The sequence below is a fragment of the Notolabrus celidotus genome, chromosome 1 (assembly GCF_009762535.1).
Source record: "Notolabrus celidotus isolate fNotCel1 chromosome 1, fNotCel1.pri, whole genome shotgun sequence".
In the NCBI taxonomy this organism is placed as follows: Eukaryota; Metazoa; Chordata; class Actinopteri; order Labriformes; family Labridae; genus Notolabrus; species Notolabrus celidotus.
The window spans coordinates 29,536,018-29,555,344 of NC_048272.1; the positions used below are offsets into that span (position 1 = coordinate 29,536,018).

Sequence of the window (19,327 nt, forward strand, 5' to 3'; positions counted from 1 at the left end):
ACCTAAAGACAGGATGAAGCTGATTACCTCGTCCTCTTCCTCAGTCTGAAACCTGCAGCTTCATCAGCTGCTCCTCTTGTCACAACCTCTGCATGTCACCTCCACTAACATCAGCTCATTTAGCATGTTAGTAATGTGTGTGTGTGTGTGTGTGTGTGTGTGTGTGTGTGTCTGTGTGTGTGTGAGACATCAGGGAGGATTAACATTCCAGTGCAGTCACAGTGTGAGCTCTGGTTTCTCTTTGTGCAGGGTGCTATTGTCACACAGATGGCGCCATTTTGTGCCCTCCTCTCCTCTGACCCGTGAAGAGACAGAAAGGCATCATGGGACCTCTGACTTCCTGCTTGCTGACTGGAAACACAACAACCGACAGAGGAGAAGAAAACCTGTGTGTATGTCAGGATCAGACCTGGAGAGGGTTTTCTCTTTGAACGAGTCAACAGCAGAGTGATGAGGTCATCAGAAAGCAACAGACTTATCAGTTTGGCAGCCAATCACAGAAGACCTCTGAAGTCTCTTCAGTTTGTGTGTCAAGGTGTGTGAGCATGTCGTCAGTTCAGCAGGATAAAGAAGTTACAGGATGGGTTATGCAAATTAGAAACTCTCCAGTCAGGATCGCTCTGTGTCAGGACTCTAACCAACACCTGCTCACTGTTCATCACTCTTTATATCAACACAGATCACCTCCTGGTCTTAAACACAGCAGAGGACGGTTGACGGTATGATTCGATGTAAATGAATGATGATTTAGATTTGATGAATATTGCAGAAACAGTTTACAACGATCTCACTGGATCCTCTGGGAATCAAACCTCTGACCCAGACACTGCCTTGCTCTACCCACAGACTGTGCACACAGCAGTGTCCACCCCCACACACACAGAGTACAGAGGCAGCTCTGGTGTGGATGTAAAGGTCTCTCTGTTGTTCAGAGTCGCTCAGCAGAAGATACCGACATGCAGATAATTCAGACTCCTGCCGGATTATCAGCAGGGAGGACTAATACAGCTGTGTGTGTGTGTGTGTGTGTGTGTGTGTGTATGTGTGCGTGTGTTTGTGTGTGTGTCTAATCATGTCTATAGATAGCTTGTAGCTGTTAGCAGGATGAGTGTGTAGATAAAGTATCAGAGGCAGGAGGCTGAATGGTTAATGACGACTAATCCCTGAGATATTAAGTCTTCCTGAGCAAACGTAACCACCTGTGGAAACACACAGAGGTACTTTCATGGAGTTAATGTACAGATAAAATAATAATTCATATTTAGAAAGTTCTGTATCCAGTATTTAGCATATCAGCCAAATTTACTTTGGCGTAATATCCAGCACTCTGTTGAATGGATAATGGGCAACTCATGTGCATACCTTAGCTGTTTAATGTCTCTGCTGTGTCCATAACAAACAAACAAACAAACAAACAAACAATCAGCATCATAACTACACCTCAGCTTCAGTTCAGCGTTGTTCACTGTGTCTCTCCATCTTTCATCCTCCTGCTGCTGTGGTTGTGAGTGACGGCAGGCCTCAGTCATCAGAGGGACACTAACCTAACAGAAGAGGAGTCTGTTCACATTAATGTTGACCTTTGATTACTAAACCTTAAATAGGAGGACATCCCATCTCATATTAGGATCACTACGGTAATCCATACTGTATCACACCTAATGTATCAGCTAAGAGGTGGGGCTGGTCTGAAGTACAGATTACCTAGTTTACAGTACTCTAAATTCTAAAATCAGTCAGCTGTGAAGCAAGTAGACACTTAGCTGTGCAAAGCATGCTGGGATACATCGAACTGAGGCTGACCAGGCTGGTGTCTCTTTTCACCATCTTCTCTCCTTCATAAGGTCATCATCAAACATTTAAAGCAAACAGTGTCACGCTCTCACCATCAGTATTAACTGAGCTCAGTCACACACAGCTGACTCCGTCACTGGGAACAGTTCAGGATCCTGTATGGACCACTGAACCTGGGAGTACTGGTGTCCTCCATGTTTGTTTCCTGGAAAGTCTGACTGTGACAGACTTTGATTGACTTCCAGCTCACAGAGTGGTTGTTGGTGAGTGCCCGGCTGTCCTCCATAAATATTAAACATGCTTCATATGTAAGAAATAAAATCAGTCGGCCATGATGTTCTTCAGAGCAGATCGGGGGACATAAAATCACTCCTAATGTACGTCACTCCATAGGAACATCTGGCCGGATCATCTGTAGAGCCATCCCATGGATCATGACTCCACTGACTTCAGTCTGTCTGCTCAGAGGCCTGTGTGCCTTCAGTTCTCTGCAGCAGAGTCAGGCTGTCTGAATGAGCTGATAGAGTTTATCTGAACCAGCTGATTATCTTTGTGAGGCGCCGTGGACTCTGCAGCAAACACTCCACATTTCAACCTCACTGCTAATGGCCTGCAGAGAGGATTCATTAGAGACTTATCAGCTGAATATTCAACACCGGCCAGACCGTCAGACAGAGCAGAGTCAGACTCAGAGTCAGCCTGGTACACTGTCACCATTAAAGATATTTGAATCTCCATTAAGACCAGGACACGTTGTGAGTACTGCTCACACTTTGTGGATTAGCGTGGAGATGGATGCCTCATGGACGTTTGGACAGGTGAGCATATTTGTCAGATGTTGGAGGCCACTCACAAAAACACAGAAGGTTACAAAATCATGAGTCAGAGGGTGAAAGAGAGGAGCTTTCAGCACTCACACGAGTCACACGAAGGACAAGAGACTCTGACAGCAGGAGGTAAAGGTACAAGAGCAGCTCGGTGAAAGAGGAGGTTCAACCAGCTGGACTCAACTCTCTGAACTGAACCAGCTGTTGAACCAGGAGATGTTGAGGAGCCCTGAGATGATGCTACACCTATAGCTCCAGCTCTGCTAATGGTGTTGATGAATGGAGACAGAGAGTTACGTTAGCCTGATGCTATTTTGATGCTAACTACCTCACCTGCTGCAGAGTGATGAGCCCAGCAGCTGTTTCTTCAGGTTGATCGTGTCCTTACTTTTAACAAACCGCTCCAGGGTTGGACTGGAAGCAAGCAGAGACCTCAGCTCAGTTTTAAACATGAAGTGAAATGAAATCCTCTCAGGTGTGTTTACCTTTAAAAATCTTACTGACATTTGTTTTTTGTAACCACAACCTCGCTGCTTTATTTAGAAACTATAACGTGATGCTGCATATCAATTATTAGCAAACCTGACATTTCAGAGATGTGTGTGTGCGTGTGTGTGTGTGTCACCCAGAGAGCTCTGTAGCAGCTGCTCTACATTAGATCCAAATCAGGCCTCCTAATTGAAATTCCCAGGATCCCCAGCGCTCCTTTATTGGTGTACCTGTGTCCTGATTGGTTACCTGATTATAATTGATTAGTTTGCTCAGCTGGCGCGGGACTCAGAGACAAAAGATAAATTTACAATCAGCCATCAGGGACAAAGCTTTGAAGCCAGAGAAGATGAGAAATATGCTCCGAGCAATGGAGGCGTTTAAACAGCAGATAATAAACCTTTTTAACCCTTTGTTAACCAGCTGAGATCATACACACGCTCTGCTGCTGAGATTATTCACACACTGCTGCTGAGATCATGCACTTGTGTTGTTACTGAGTCACAAACCTAGAGTCACAAACCTCAAGGCCCTCAGGGTCCGAGTCAAACTTGTGTCAGACATCATCTCTCCCAAAAAAATTCAAGTCTGGTCTAAATATACAGCGTGTTACTCGTCTCTGATTTGAAGCTGACTGAGCTCTAATCTAAGATTTAATGATTTTGTGTCATTAACAGAATAAAAGAGACGACATGCTTTCTCTATTAAAGGACTGACTGATGCTGAAGCAACCAGAGCTCTGTCTCATTTTCTGTAGCTACAAACTGATTTGAGTGTTTAACGTGATGAGGCTCAGAGCTGCAGTTTTTGAATGACAGATGATGTGCAGACTGTATTAGACTTCTTTACATGCGATACTGTTAGTATGGTAAGCTGGTGCTTTCACTGACTGGATATCAGAAACACTGACCTTGAGGATGGTTTCCTGGAAACGAGCTCTGCAGAGTTTTTGTGCACACTATAGATGGATGCATTAACATTAATGTGCACATGGTTAGCAAATGTTTACATCATGGCTAAATGGGCTACATGCTGAATAATCCAACAGATGAAAGGAGGCTGATAGTGAAATTATGTTTGTAAAGAGTGTCTGAGAGCTGCAACCTCAGCGAGATTAACATGAGAGTGATGATGAGTAATATCAACACTGAAATGCTTTAATAGTTAGATCAAATAGAAAGGGTCCAGATCTGTTTATTGTTATTAAATCCCATCTGTCTTTTGTCATTAAATCAGAGTAATACATGTTTGTTGTCATTACATCAGAGTAAAATCTGTTTGTTGTCATTAAATCACATAAACATGTTTATTGTCATTAAACCACAGTAACATCTTATAATGGTCATTTAATCACAGTGGCATCTGTCTATTGTCTAAAAATCCCATTAAGGGCTGTGTACTTTCATTTAATCCCAGTAACATGTGTGCATTGTCCTTAAATCAGAGAAACATCTGTTTGTTGTAATCAAATCAGAGTGACAACCATCCACTATCATTCCATCACAGTAACATCTGTTTGTTGTCATTAAATCACAGTTACATCTGTTTGTTGTCATTAAATCACAGTAACATCTGTTTGTTGTCATTAAATCACAGTAACATCTGTTTACTGTCATTAAATCACAGTAACATCTGTTTGTTGTCATTAAATCACAGTAACATCTGTTTGTTGTCATTAAATCACAGTAACATCTGTTTGTTGTCATTAAATCACAGTAACATCTGTTTGTTGCCATTAAATCATAGTAAAATCTGTTTGTTCTCATTAAATCACAGTAACATCTGTTTGTTGTCATTAAATCGCAGTAACATCTGTTTGTTGCCATTAAATCATAGTAAAATCTGTTTGTTGTCATTAAATCACAGTAACATCTGTTTGTTGTCGTTAAATCCCAGTGACATCTGTTTGTTGTCATTAAATCCCAGTAACATCTGTTTGTTGTCGTTAAATCCCAGTAACATTTGTTTGTTGTCATTAAATCACAGTAACATCTGTTTGTTGTCATTAAATCACAGTAACATCTGTTTGTTGTCGTTAAATCCCAGTAACATCTGTTTTTGGTCATATAATCACAGTGACATCTGTTTGTTGTCATTAAATCACAGTAACATCTGTTTTTGGTCATATAATCACAGTGACATCTGTTTGTTATCATTAAATCACACTAACATCTGTTTTTGGTCATATAATCACAGTAACATCAGTTTGTTGTCATTAAATCACAGTTACATCTGTTTGTTGTCATTAAATCTCAGTAACATCTGTTTATTGTCATTAAATCACAGTTACATCTGTTTGTTGTCATTAAATCACAGTAACATCTGTTTGTTGTCATTAAATCACAGTAACATCTGTTTCTTGTCATTAAATCACAGTAACATCTATTTGTTGTCATTAAATCACAGTGACATCTGTTTGTTGTCATTAAATCACAGTAACATCTGTTTGTTGTCATTAAATCACAGTGACATCTGTTTGTTCTCATTAAATCACAGTAACATCTGTTTGCTGTCATTAAATCACAGTAACATCTGTTTGTTGTCATTAAATCACAGTAACATCTGACCATTGTCTTTGATTCACAGTAACATCTGTCTGTTGTCATAAAACATCTTAAAAATGTAAACCCTCTCTACACTGGGATGTTGAGATGATTCTCTCACTGTAATGAGGATGAAGGACCATAGACAAAGTGATGACAGGAGAATAATGAATGTTGGAGAGCAGTGACTAAATCCACATAACACTCCCTCATTATTTACATATGATCTACACTGGACATATACGCTCGTCTACTGTATTATCATCCCCTGTTTGAAGATCTACAGGGTCCTGATCTCATTTTGATCACACTCGACATGTTCACAATCCAATTTCCAAACAAAATTCATCCTCTGCAGTGTGACTGATTATAACTCGCAGCTCTAATTTAGAAAAGAGATATATTTCATCCTCTCCCTCCTTTCCTCCCTCCTCTCCTCCCCCTCCTCCTGACCCTGTCATCTCCCTATTCGTGTTTTGTTCTCTGACCTCCTCCTGCTCTCATTAGAATCACACAAACCCATCCACAAGTACTGTATGTCGATCTGTTCCTCCGTGTTATTGTTTAATTTACAGTCCTGATTCTGAATCCTAGAACTTATTAAGTATGAGCCTTTGAAGTCGATACTCTTAATGCCGTCTCCCTGGATAGACCGACTGTGAATAAAGAGAGAGAGGAGACACAGAGGGAGGCTGACACAGACTGAGACACGAAGACGATGAAGAAGAGGAGGAAACATCAGGAGACAGAAACATGTCAGGAGGAGAAAGTGAACACAGAGAGTCAGTCACAGAGAGAAAAACAAAGCATCAGAGAGAAAACTGAGACGATTCCTTGCTGGGTCGACTTCAGGATGTTTATCCACATGTGTAATACTTCATACTGTACAATACAAAGCACATAGAGCATCCCATATTGATCTCATGCATTAATGAACAGAAACCTCAGGGGACTAAACAAAGACATCATCGTGTTTTCTCTGCTATACAACATTTACTACCTCTCTATCAGCTCCACCAGCAGTGTTACATTTTCACCAGGGCTGTCAGCGTTAACACGATAATCCAGATGTGACAAAGATTCTAAGTAAGCAGGTTGATTTATTTAATCATGTGCTATTTTGTCCCTGTTGGCACACCATAGTAAAGCAGAGTCTTCCTGCTTGTAAAACAACATCACCACTGAGCTTTTGAACAACACATTTCACTTTAAAACCATCAGACGTCTCAGCTGACGGCTCAAAGTAATCTGCATTTTGGGTCAAACAGGATTAAAATATCATGAAGTACTATAAGTCTGAGCTAACAACTACGAGCTAAGCATTCAGGTGCAGCTGATTAGATTGATGTCAGTGGGCGAGCAAATCACAAAAACTGACAGAAAGATATTTAGAAGAGAAAGAATCACCACAGACCTGAGGAGGAGATTGAATCATAGAGGTTCAACACAGAGCTGATAAAACTGACTGCGGGTAATTCAACACTGAGGAACACCCAGGTCTAAGGGATGCACACAAGTTGGTGTGTTTGCTGTACTTTGTCGATATGGACTCAAAAACTAAACAGAGATGAATTATGATTTAAAAATTAATCATTTGTTGAAGTCTTTTAACCTCATTTATTTTGTTTCCCCTCATTTCTGTAGTTCTGCAGCAGATGATTCAGTCTGTCCTCATGTTGGTAAGCGGAGGAGGCCCTCAGGGATCCATGCTGGAGCCACTTCTCTTTAATCTTTGTTTAAACCATACTGACACTGAAGGTGTTTATATCTGTCATTATGCTGACGACACATTATTATCTATATCATACAAATACTAAAGGTAAGGCTCTATAGATGTAAATAAATTCAGATGGTAAAAGTTTGTATTCTTAAAGAGAGGAAAGGGTTAATTTTTATATTGTGTAAACCTTTATATAAATTATCATCTGCAGCATAACTGGCAGAGCGCCTTCCCTCTTTGTGTGGGTTTGAATTTTAAATCAGGAGCCGGACATGAGCCCAGTAGACAGGTTCATGTATTAAACTTTCATAAAGGCAGAGCTTGGGGTCTCTGACGGCAGTCCCTCAGGGTCCGGATACAATGGGACTTTTAAAAACACTAATTGGAACAGAAACAGGAAACAGTGATACAGAGTTATTTAGTAACTGTTTGACAGAGGGAAGAAAGATTGGACTGTTTGAATAAATCACCTGTGAGAGATGAAGAGCGTTTACCTGTGGAATCTGAGTGAATAAAGTTTGAGTAAAGCCGTCAGTATCACACAGGCAGAGAGAAGACAATCTCACACATGAAAAGGAGAAACCTCTTCAGAGTCTCTGACTCGTTAAGTGTTTGAGGCACCAGTTAATGAACATGTCGTTTCAACCCACGTCTGACCTGATCACGGGTTAGACTCATTCACACACTGAACACTGTACTGTCTTCTGTCATGCTGTCTGCATCTGCAGAAACCAAAAGAGGAGATGCTGGTGCTAATGGGGATATTATTAAAGAGAGAGAAACATCAGTGTCTCTTATCCTCTTCCACAGACCTCCATTCAACAAATAATGATTTTAGAAGTAGTTTTCTTCTCCTCTTGAGGACAGACCTGACAAAGCTTGACTTTTGACTAGTCTGCCTCATGATGTTGTTATTTCAGCCAACTCAAGACCCATTAATTACAAGAACATCACAAGAATATAAGTTTCTGTTTCAGGTTCATACCGCTGAGGGAAGCCAGAGTGAAGTCTCTTTGGATCTTACTGTTTACAGTGAAACTGAGACTCACCACAAACAGAGGAACAGGTGCCCCTCTGGAGGATGTAATGAAGCACGAAATGAACAGATCTAACCTCTTTTGCTGCCTCAACTGTTTCTCATACAACACAAAGCTAAAAGACAATACAGACGTTATGATGATGGTGTTTCAGCTGGGTGGCAGTCTGAACCTGACACAGAACACCATGATCCATCCAGACGTCCTGATGGTGTCGGCTCAGTGCGACGAGCGTCTCAGCTAAACTGCAAGGAACTTTTCCTGCTGTCATTAAGTAACAGACACAGGAGAGAGGTCAAAGGTCAGGGCCTCAGAGTCCCTGCTTTCACACTGTGGCTGTGACTCGATGCTGTAGAGAGCAGTGGGGATTTCTGATAATTTAGACAAGGTTATAGAGAAGAAGTTTCAAAGTTTGGACAAAACACAGAAGTGAAGTCGTCTGGAGAGCAGAAGTCTGAAGAAGTTTAAACACTTCTATGATGATATGCATGGAGAGAAATGACTCTCACATTGTTCACCTCTGCAGATTGTTGAAACACGTGTCGTTTAAAGACCTACCTGAAACACCAAAGTTGAGGAGAGGATGCTGTTTGTGTGAGTGAGGAGGCAGACAGAACAAACCGTGTTTACTTTAATCTCTAATGAAAGCCTTTAAAATCTGCTGATAAGATGCCTGTTATCTCACACTCTTTCTTCGTGTCTCTGCTGTAAACACTTTCTTCTTTTGTTCCTCCTTGATTCCTGCAAAGCAATGTCATGCAGCATACTCTGCTAAACTCCTGCATGTGTTCTGTCTGCACAGGCCACGCTTGCTGATCTCATATCAAAGACAGACTTCAGCTTTTGTCTCGCTGTGTTTCCAAACACCTTTTTACACCTGTTAGTGCCGAGCGTGTGCATGCACAGTGGGGGTTTCATTGGTTGTAATCTGGTTTGTAGTGTGACCAGATACAAGGCAAGGAGCTGTAAACCTGCGGGGCGTTCAGGGGCTCCAGGAGAGTCTGCAGGTAACAACCGCTTTATGAAACCTTGTTTGCATTCAGACACTTTTTGTCTCCTCCGTCATGCTTCCACTCCTCTGTCGACCCTCTCCTCCTTTGTTCACTCCTCTATCTCTTTCCTCCACTTGTCTCTCTGAGCCTTCCTCCTCCTCTGCCTCCGCCCCCTCTTCATCGCTCCAATTATTTCCCCCTCTTCCTCTCCCCCGGCTGTCCTTTCCTTCCCCCCTGCCCTCCTGTAACCTCTCTCTCCTCTCTGCATTAGGTGTTGTGAGTTTCCTCCCCTCGGCCACGCGGCTCATTAATAAGAGATGTTCAGAGGAGACGGAGCGACCTGCAGACACTCGGAGCAGTTTCAGCATGAAATGAACACATTCAGCGGGGATGGGATGAAGGGGAGGAGGAGGAGGAGGAGGAGGAGGGAGGGGTGTTTGAGCATCTGCAAAAAGAGAGCTGAGGAACAAAAGAAATAAGGTCAGAATAGAAAGAGAATAAGAAGGATGGATGTTTGGGAGCATGAGAGGAGAATTCAGGCAGTCAGCATGAAAACTACTTAAACCAGGAAATGTTGTTAATTTAAATCAAGCCATCTTTGTTTTCAGAAATGCCCTTTTTTCACAATAAAGCAAACCTCTGTTGACTTTTCTAGAAACCTCATGTTTGATAACACCTCTCAGAGCAAATGTCCTCTTCTTTGTTTCTGATGTATGCAGACGTTACCGATGAAGCTCAAACTTCCTCTTCTGTTCACTGTGTTTGAACAACCTGGGCAGTGACCCTGTGTCCAGATGTTTCATTACATCCCCCAGGGGAGCGCCTATTCACCTGTTTGTGGTGAGTATTAGCTTCACTGTAAACAGTAAGTTCCACAGAGGCTTCACTCTGGCTTCCTTCAGCGGTATGAACCTGAAACAGAAACTGATGTTCTTGTAATTAACGGGTCTTAAGTTTGCTGAAATAACAACATCATGATGCAGATTAGTCAAGAGTCAATAGTCAAGCTTTGTCAGGTCTGTCCTCAAGAGAAGAAGAAAACTACTTTTACAATGTTTGTTTGTTGAATATGAAAGAGGATTAGAGACACTGATTTTTTTTTTAGGTCTGACCTTCTTCACAGAATGTTTGTTTTTTCTCAGAATTCTGAGAGCAAAGACAGAGTTCTGGAATTCTGTCTTTGACCTCAGAATTCTAGAACACCTGCTGTTGCTCTCCATACAGGCACCAAAGTCTGCTGATACCTTATTGGTCGAAACCACTGAGACTACAGACAGAGACCAGAACACTTCTCAGACTAAAATCCAGACCCTGATGTTTATGCAGAATCTGTAATTACAGGTTAGTTGTAGCTGACAGTAAAAAGCTGTCAGGTCTGTCCTCAAGAGGAACTCAGGAAATCTGACTGTCTTTAGTGACACAGCATCAAGCAAATTTGTGTCTCAGTGTAAATGTCTGAGTCCTCTGGCTCAGTTTAGAGGAGAGAAATAACACGTCGGTGAAGAGGGGAGATATGGTCTGCAGGGTCACATTGTTGATGTGTTTAATCTCCTCATTTAGGTGAAGAGAGCCTGAATCAACAGTAAAACTCTTCTCAGACCAAATACAGATGAAACATGTGAACATCACTCTGCCTCCTGTCCTCCTGTCAGGACCCCTAGGTGTGAAATCCAACAGTTTATTGCAGACTGAGCCTCTAAACAAATAAACCCCACCCTGGTCCACTGGACTATAGAGACAGGAAAGAAGATGGTTGCAGGTCATCCTTCTCAGCCACCGTAGATTTATTTGAAGTAGTCTGGAGGGTCAGGTGTTGACATCGTGTTTATTCATAAATCAGACAATAAATGATGAAGAACGTGTTCAAACCAGAATAACGTTGTTAAGCTGCTCCTCTTAGCAAACAGGAATAAAACTCTCCTGAGGCACATAGATGGCACCGCCTCACTGTCCTCTTCACCTCCATCGTTCTTTCTCCCGTCTATCAGCTCCTGCAGCCTTGTTATCTCCGTCTCTCTTTCCTCTCTCCTGTCTCTGAGTTACTGTCTCCATCCGTCAGCTTCTGTCTCTCTCTTCCTCCTCCTTCTCCTGCAAAACCTCCTCCTCATCCTGCAGAGCCTCCTTCATCCAGTAAAACATCTGTTTCTACAGGAGCTGGCACCGTAAACGGCCCCTCGCCTCTCTCAGTCTTTACGAGGGCACTCAGTCTGAACTAACAGAGGCAGAACAGCACTCCGAGGTGTCATCCTCCCCCCTGTCCTCCCTCCCTACCCCCTCACAGACTCCTCTCTGAATGGACAGAGAAATACTGCCTTTAAGGCCTCAGTATCCTCTCTGCTAGTAAAGCCTCTCTCCTCCTCCCTTTGACTTGTATTCCTCTGTGTCTCCCTGTGAGTCCTCCTGTTATTCGTCCCTGACTATAGACTGCTCTGCATCTCCCCCTCCTCCCCCAATCTCCCCCTGATGTGCCCCTCCCTCCCTGCTTCCTTCACACTTGTTTTATTGTTTTACAGCCGCTGTATTAGTAAGAGGCTCTGACTTTAACACCTCCAGGATGGATCAGCAGCTGTCTCTGGGACAGGAGGACAAACTTTTACCCATCATCCCCTCACCTGAGTGTCATTACCTTTAATCTGTCCGTGACGCTCACTCACCTGATCTATGGCTCTGTGTGCCTCCCACGTCTCCCACCCTCTTTAATGATGCTGTAAGGATGCCCTTCAGGGACAAATAACAGTCCACACCTTCTCTCAGTAGAGGTCAAAGGTCAGGGTAAGCTTCAGGACAGCTACAGTGTGGGTCTGTGTATGTGTTCAGGGGCTCTACAGAAGGAGACATTTCCTTGGCAGATCTTTTGGTCTATTTGAGACTAAAGAATGAAATCTGCATAAATAATAACACACCTGCTTGAGTTGCACCTGGATTTTGAACGAGAAGACCCTCTGAAGGGTCAAATCATTTTACACCTAAAACACACCTTTGAGTGAACCAGGGACTTAGGTGCTGTGTCCACCATTACTTGGCACTGGGAGTGTCACAACCTCAATTTCAAGAGCTTCTCACCAGCGTTCATTGTTGTTAGATTACGAAAGTATTACTGTAGCAATTCAGCTACCCTAAAGGCTGATTTATACTTCTGCGTCTCCCCTACGCAGCAGGGGCTGACGCAGACATGAGCACTACATACTTGTGCGTCGGTGTGTCCGTGTTGCGCAGCAATTCTCCGCCGAAACGCTTGAGGGCAGTGCGGTCTCTCTGATAGCCGGCTGCCTGCTTCTGGTCCCGTTACGATCTCTGTTTACTTTTCCACATCGATTCAGAGCGTGTTATGTTAATCTACAGCTGATACATGTTGCTGTTTATCATACAGACATGATTACATGAAGAATAGAGAGGAGGAGATGAAATACACGGCCGATGTGCGGCCGATGTCCGGGATCCCAGAAGTGCTGTAAATGCGGGAAAGACAAAGCCGCCGAGCGGACCAATCACAAGGCTTGCGGTCCGCGTCGGCTCTACGTGGAGTTACATTTTGGAGGAGGTGCACGTCAGCTACGTGCGTAGGCCTCGGCGTAGGTACGGGAGCTACACGTTGATTCAACGCAGAAGTATAAATCAGCCTTAAGTAGTGACCGTTGGGTCTGTTTTAAAATGCTCTGTATGCTTCATACTTGCTTTCATTCAATGGCATTTCATCAAGAACCTGTAAAAACTATTGTAAGAAATTGTGTCAGAGAATAAGTAACAGCTCCAAACTCGGAAATTGAACCTCTACAAAAGAAGTGTGATAACTTTTCTCCTCTGTACAGTTCATAGACTGTATTAATAATGCCATATTGGTAATGCTGAACTCAACCTAACTTCAGTCAAGCTAGTGTGAGGTAAAGAGGAATGGTAATCTCATATCTTCAAAATTGCAGTATTATGAAAAAATTTAACCCCGGTATATAATGTGAGCCGATCGAGACATGAGCTGTCCAGAATACACTCGTTTTTTTTTTTGTACCAGGTTGTAAACATGTTTATTTCTGCTGTAAACATAGGCTTTTTTGAGTTTATGTGTTTGCGGGTTCCGGTACTTCTGATTAGTTAGTGAACAAGAAGTGACATTGATGGGTGCGGCTGTGTTCTAAAAGTCTAACTTTTTTCAACTGTGAGCGCTGCAACCAAAATCAACTCACGCCGAGCGCAATTTTGCACCGAGGGCGCTGAAAATGCTGAACCACATTGAGTTTGAATAGAAAACCAGCGCTGCCAGCACTTCAGGCCCCTCAGCTTTTCTCACCAACACATACTGTCTGTGCTGGTAAAGCTTTTCAATGACTGCTTGTGTCCCCTCTGCTGCCCCTTCTCTGTTCCCCAGGAGACCCCAATCATCATAGCAACCATGTGACAACACACAGGAGTGTATGTGAGTTTATGTGTGTTTGGCCCATAAACTTTTAAAACAGAGTTTTAAGATTCTTTTTTTCAGCCTGTAATAGATTCAACATTTTAAGACTGCGTTTCCAAACCTGTAGCCCCTTCCCTTCTCCCTAGGAGACCCCGTTCACCGCAGCAACCAAGTAAACACATGTGCCAGAGTGCTGAATCACTCTGTGCAACATTTGTGTGTAAACTTTCACAATAATGCTTATTACTGTGAGTTATAACCCAGCTTTCTTAACTAATCACCCGGCTGTGGTAATACTTGATTCTGGTTGGTCTAAAGCCCATAACAACAGTGATCACTTTTCAACAGGAATAACTCCAGGAACAACCTCATCACAGGTCATATGAGATCAGTCTGCAGAGAGGAGTCCGGCAGCTTTCCCCTGTGCCTGTTGACACCGTGGTAAATCAGAGGTTAGACATCATGGAGGAGCACCTGAGCAGTGCGGGATCTGTTCTTTCTTCTTCATCCTCTGTCTGCAGCTCAAATCAATCACATGGTTTGTCATGCCCAAAGACTCATGAAACTTTGCATACACATGTGTGTAGGAACTGACCCTTGAGGTTTACAGAAATGGTTTCCCTTTAAGCTTACATTGACCTACATGTATGAAATTTGGTGGGCATCTGTGTCTCAATGAGATCTACAGAAAAGCAATTTGGAGCTCCCTCGAACTCTAACAGGAAATTCACTGTGATGAATAAATCTACAGAAATGATTGGGCTTTTTTTGCGTAATTTCTAGGGGTCATACTTGCATGATTTGCTGCTGAAGTTGTGACACTTCTCATGTGATGCTACCACTCAAAGCAGTGCAGTTCTTAACTGGTTTAAAGTAAGCACATCATATCAGCTATGAAAACCCTTGAGACCTTGTTCATGCTCTGTGGTGAGATGTGTGAGGCTACGTCAGAGGGCGTGTCCATGGCGGTGTGATCTCTCACGATGTCTCCTCATTAAACTTCAGTTTTCAGTCAGCTGTACGTCCTCAGACCCCGCTTTTTGTCAGGGCGCTGCTCACCCTATCAGGATTTCACTGCTCACTGAACATCATCCCTCTCATGTCCGGGGTTCTGTTTCAGTTTCATAGAAATGTTCAAGTATTTCACATCATTTCTCTCTTGTTAGATCTTTTGATGTAATACGTTGTGTTGTAGGGTTAGGGTTTCATTCAAAGATGGATGTTCTCTCTCGGCTGTGTCGTACCTCCTTTGCCCCACTTATTCTCTAAACAGAGACACATCACAAAGTTTCGCAGAGTGCTGTATTCTGTTCCACATTCATTTCATTCTTCATTTTCTTCTCTCCTTGTAATAGTTCCTCTCCATGTGCAGAGTCTTTGTCCTGCAGACTGTATCATATATCTCTCTCTGGTTATAAACCTTATCGTCCTTCTCCGGGTTCAGATAGCGAACAAAGAGAAGCTGAATGTGCTCGGCCTGCACACAGACGCTCCGTGGATCCTGTTCATTTTACTGAACCAGCGAGCTGACACGTCTGTTCTTATTAAACCAAACGACACAGAGAAAGAGCTGGGGGCAAATGCAAACACAATGCATTTGTCCAAGTAATCACATTAATGTACTTTTCCTATTGTACATTCAGTTATTCCGAGGAGGTCTGTGTGGGTTGTTTTATTTTGTTCTATCTTTTTTTGTCTCCGTGGAGCTCATAAATCAGGATGGAAATTAAAGCTGTGGCTCTCAGGAAGTACCTCCTGTTATCTGCTCAGCTTCTCTGCGTATAAACGGGAATGAATTAGAGGAAGCAGGACCGGTGCTGCATAACAGAGCGCTGCTGTGTGAGGAAGATAAAATTATATACATGCTGAAGTGTTTAAGTTGGATTAAAATACATTTATACATTAAAGCCTTTGTTTAAAGCATGGATATGTGTAATGGATCTGTGGATTTAAAGCTTATCAGACAGAGTGTTTGTATAAAAAGTGAACTATTTAACATATCCTGCAACAAGAGAGTCTAATAATTTAATATTACAGGTAGGAAGTTGATGCATTGAATTCTTCTCATTGAAAACAGCAGAAAACACTGAAACACTGCATTCACACATGTACACAAACTACTGAATGCAGATGCAGCTCTGATTACATTTCTACAAGAAGTCAGGGTGAGCTGAAGTGAGAACTCAGCAGGTAAGAGTCAGGGAAAGGCACAGTGAGTGAGTGGGCGGGGTTAATGGGTTTTAAATCATGTGATGGTGAGTAATGAAGCTGCTTCATTCACTGATTTTGTGAGACGTCCAATCAAACGCAGCGTTGATAGAAAGACAAACCTTGTCAGAATCAGACTCTGGATCGTTTAAGGACAGACTGAAGTGTTCATGAGTGAAGAGGACTCTTATTTTGAAACATATCATTGTCTGTAATTTAAACTTGTGTTGCCTCTACAAACGTCTTCCTTCTATGTTTTACTGGTTCAGCTTTTATCTCTTAAATGACGCAAGTAGAAGCAGATTTCGCTGAGTCTTCCACCTCTGGAAACAAAACCAGACCACAGACAGTGAAAAATGAAAAGCCTCTTCATTCCTCTCCTCTGTTGTGGATTTACTCCCTGCTCGTACTAAAACTGCAGACAAACATCTGCTCCGTGTCTGGAAGCAAATCAATAGTCAGTCTATCTACAATTAGTTACAGCAGCAGTGATACAGAGAGCTTAAAACCTCCCCGCTGTCCTCTGCTCTGGACCACATCCACTGCCAGAAAATCCACCCCAGGAGGAATTTAAAGAATGGATGGCTCTGATTTTACCTCAGGGAGGAAAGCAAGAGAGACAGAGAGAGAGCGAGTACAGGCTCAGTGTGCAGCAGAAAAAACGGCTTCACAGTTAGATATATTTAAACCAAACCTCACGGTAAATACATTATATTGAACCAAACGTCATAGTAAATACATTATATTAAACCAAACCTCATGGTAAATATATTATATTAAACCAAACCTCATGGTAAATACATTATATTCAACCAAACCTCACTGTAAATACATTATATTCAACCAAACATCATCGTAAATACATTATATTAAACCAAACCTCATGGTAAATACATTATATTAAACCAAACATCATAGTAAATACATTATATTCAACCAAACATCATCGTAAATACATTATATTAAACCAAACCTCACCGTAAATACATTATATCAAACCTTTAACCTATTCAGATCCTTGTACCATGGGTCTGACTTTATGAAACACATAAAGGAACACTGTGTTTTAATTGTGTTTGGATCAAAAGTCGACAACCTTTTTTCTGTAAAGCAACAATTAAAACATGAACGGCAACACATGAATTAGTGGTGGATGATGGGAACATGTGCAGAGCCCTGCAAATCAACATGAAAAGAAAACAATCAGGTGTACCTCTGAGACTCCAGTGAAACCCCAAGACACTGCTGTAAGATCCTGATCCATGATAAATGAAGTCCATCAAGAGGTCTTAGAGGTCGTTGACTAGCTGGCGATCTGGTTTCTGCCCACTCTGCTGATTTCCAGGCTGCAGGAAATGAGAAAATAAGTATTTGTTCAACTGTGGCAGTAACTCTTGCTTTAACTGGATCTGTAACTAGCTTAGCTACTCATTAGCTTCCACATCCATCCTGACATCTGCTGCATATTTGCAACTCAAGAGAAAGAAGAGAGAAAGCGGGAGATCTCACTCAGTTTCTTCCTCAGCTTCAAATAAAAGATGCCTTTCTTTCAGACTGTTATTGATCTTTAGAGATATTGTGCTAACCTTAGTTTGATGATCGTCAGGAGGTTAAACACAAGAGTTAGCACAGTCGATCCTTTGACCCTCAACATTTCCTGTAGCAGTCTGGATCAGTCACCCCGTAGTCTCTGCATGAAGAGAGAAAACATCTGTCAGAGTTCAAATCAACAACAGTTCTTTCAGATAGATGTGTCCCGACTGGACTGTTCTGTCAGTTAAAGTCCTCTAACCTGAGTGAGGCCATCCTTTAAACCCGGCCCACAGTCCTCTCCTGAAGTGAACCAGAGCTACTGTTTGAGATGTAATCAAACATTGAGCTGAGGGTTGTCTCATCATGGAGCTGATCTGTTTCTGTAAAAGCTGTAGCTTTGTCTGGAGGACTTGTTCTCACATCACGTCACTTTCTCCGGCTGGTTCAGAAGCAGCTGAAGGGCATCTGTCTTGGCGTCGTCCGATAAACAGCTGGAGCAGCGAGCACACAGCAGGGTGGAGCTGGGAGTGTGGTCTGATGACCGGACCACAGAGACACGTGTTGAGGAGAGGTGTGAGTTTACGGCCTGTGGACGGTGATAGTTTCATTAAAACACACAGAGACGTTAGAGATGTCTGAGAGGACGTCAGATCAATATTACTCAAACACTGTCAGGCTCAGTGGGCAGACGAGGTTGAAGGAGTTTCCGGTGTTTATTGTGTTTTATGACCTTTTCAGACCTCAGGGTGTGGTTTCTTCAGAGAGCATTTACAGGTGTCTACCACACTCACACATGCTTTATATCATCCTCATGTGCCCTGACCTTTTTATGTTCTTGGATTCAGTAAATAAATACATCTGGATGTCTGATAATGTTAGGATTGTTTCATACATTTAACCCAAACAATCAGTGAAATGTATCATGAAATAGCAAAAACTTTAAAAATCTGGTCTGTCCTGTAACCAGGGGGTACGGGCATTGGCTTCACACACGCAGGTTGTAGTAAGAAATACAAAAATCCAGTGAACGCTGATTCAAAGTTTCTTGGGAGGTTTATTGCAAATTAGGAAGAAACAACAAATAAACAAAATGAAATCAATCTTTTTGTATTAGAGTTAATCTGGGGGAATGTCTGGAGTCTTTTCTCCTGCGGTCAAAGACGGTATGTTCCATGACCTGTCTCCTTCTCTTCTGTGCCATGCGCATCAACTTAAGTAGGCCTACTAGTGCCCTCACCACCTGTGGAGGGCGCAGACAAAATTAAAAGGCAAAAGACAAAAAATGCAGAAAATGAACAAACTATGCAAATAAGAAAATAAACTAGAACATATCAGACCATAGACGTCTTTAATCTCTTTAAACAGATCTGCACTCCTCCTTTTCTCCTCACTATGTCACTTCTTCTCTCTCTCTCTCTCTCTCTCTCTCTCTATACGAACACTTTTCAGAAAAGTGACAACGCTTCTCTGACTTCTACGGAGCCCCTAGAGTGACATGTGCAGAATTTTTTTTTTGGAAAGTATCTCGTGCGCACCAGATACTTTCTCGTGAGCATGAGATACTTTCTCGTGAGCACCAGATACTTTCTCGTGCGCACAAGATACTTTCACGTGCGAGATACCAAGTTAGCACTGGAGATCAACCAGTTTCGATCTAAAAATGACAGTACAGCAGTTAGTTGAGCTTTATTTCAACCTTGGGCTGTCTTGTATCTTGTTAGATTTATATACGGAATGTTCAGTCTGCATTTACGAACTGTTTGTAATTTGTGAACCTCACTGCATTTGTGA

At 42.4% G+C, this 19,327-nt stretch overlaps 1 long non-coding RNA gene across 1 annotated transcript; it reads right to left on the bottom strand.

The window, feature by feature from the left end:
- Positions 1-16,957: 16,957 nt before the first annotated feature.
- LOC117822840 lies at positions 16,958-17,911 on the bottom strand. The gene is made up of 3 exons (XR_004633261.1): positions 17,796-17,911; positions 17,590-17,693; positions 16,958-17,349 (listed from the first exon to the last, which is right to left on the bottom strand). It is a non-coding gene; the product is annotated as an uncharacterized LOC117822840 (long non-coding RNA).
- Positions 17,912-19,327: the final 1,416 nt, after the last annotated feature.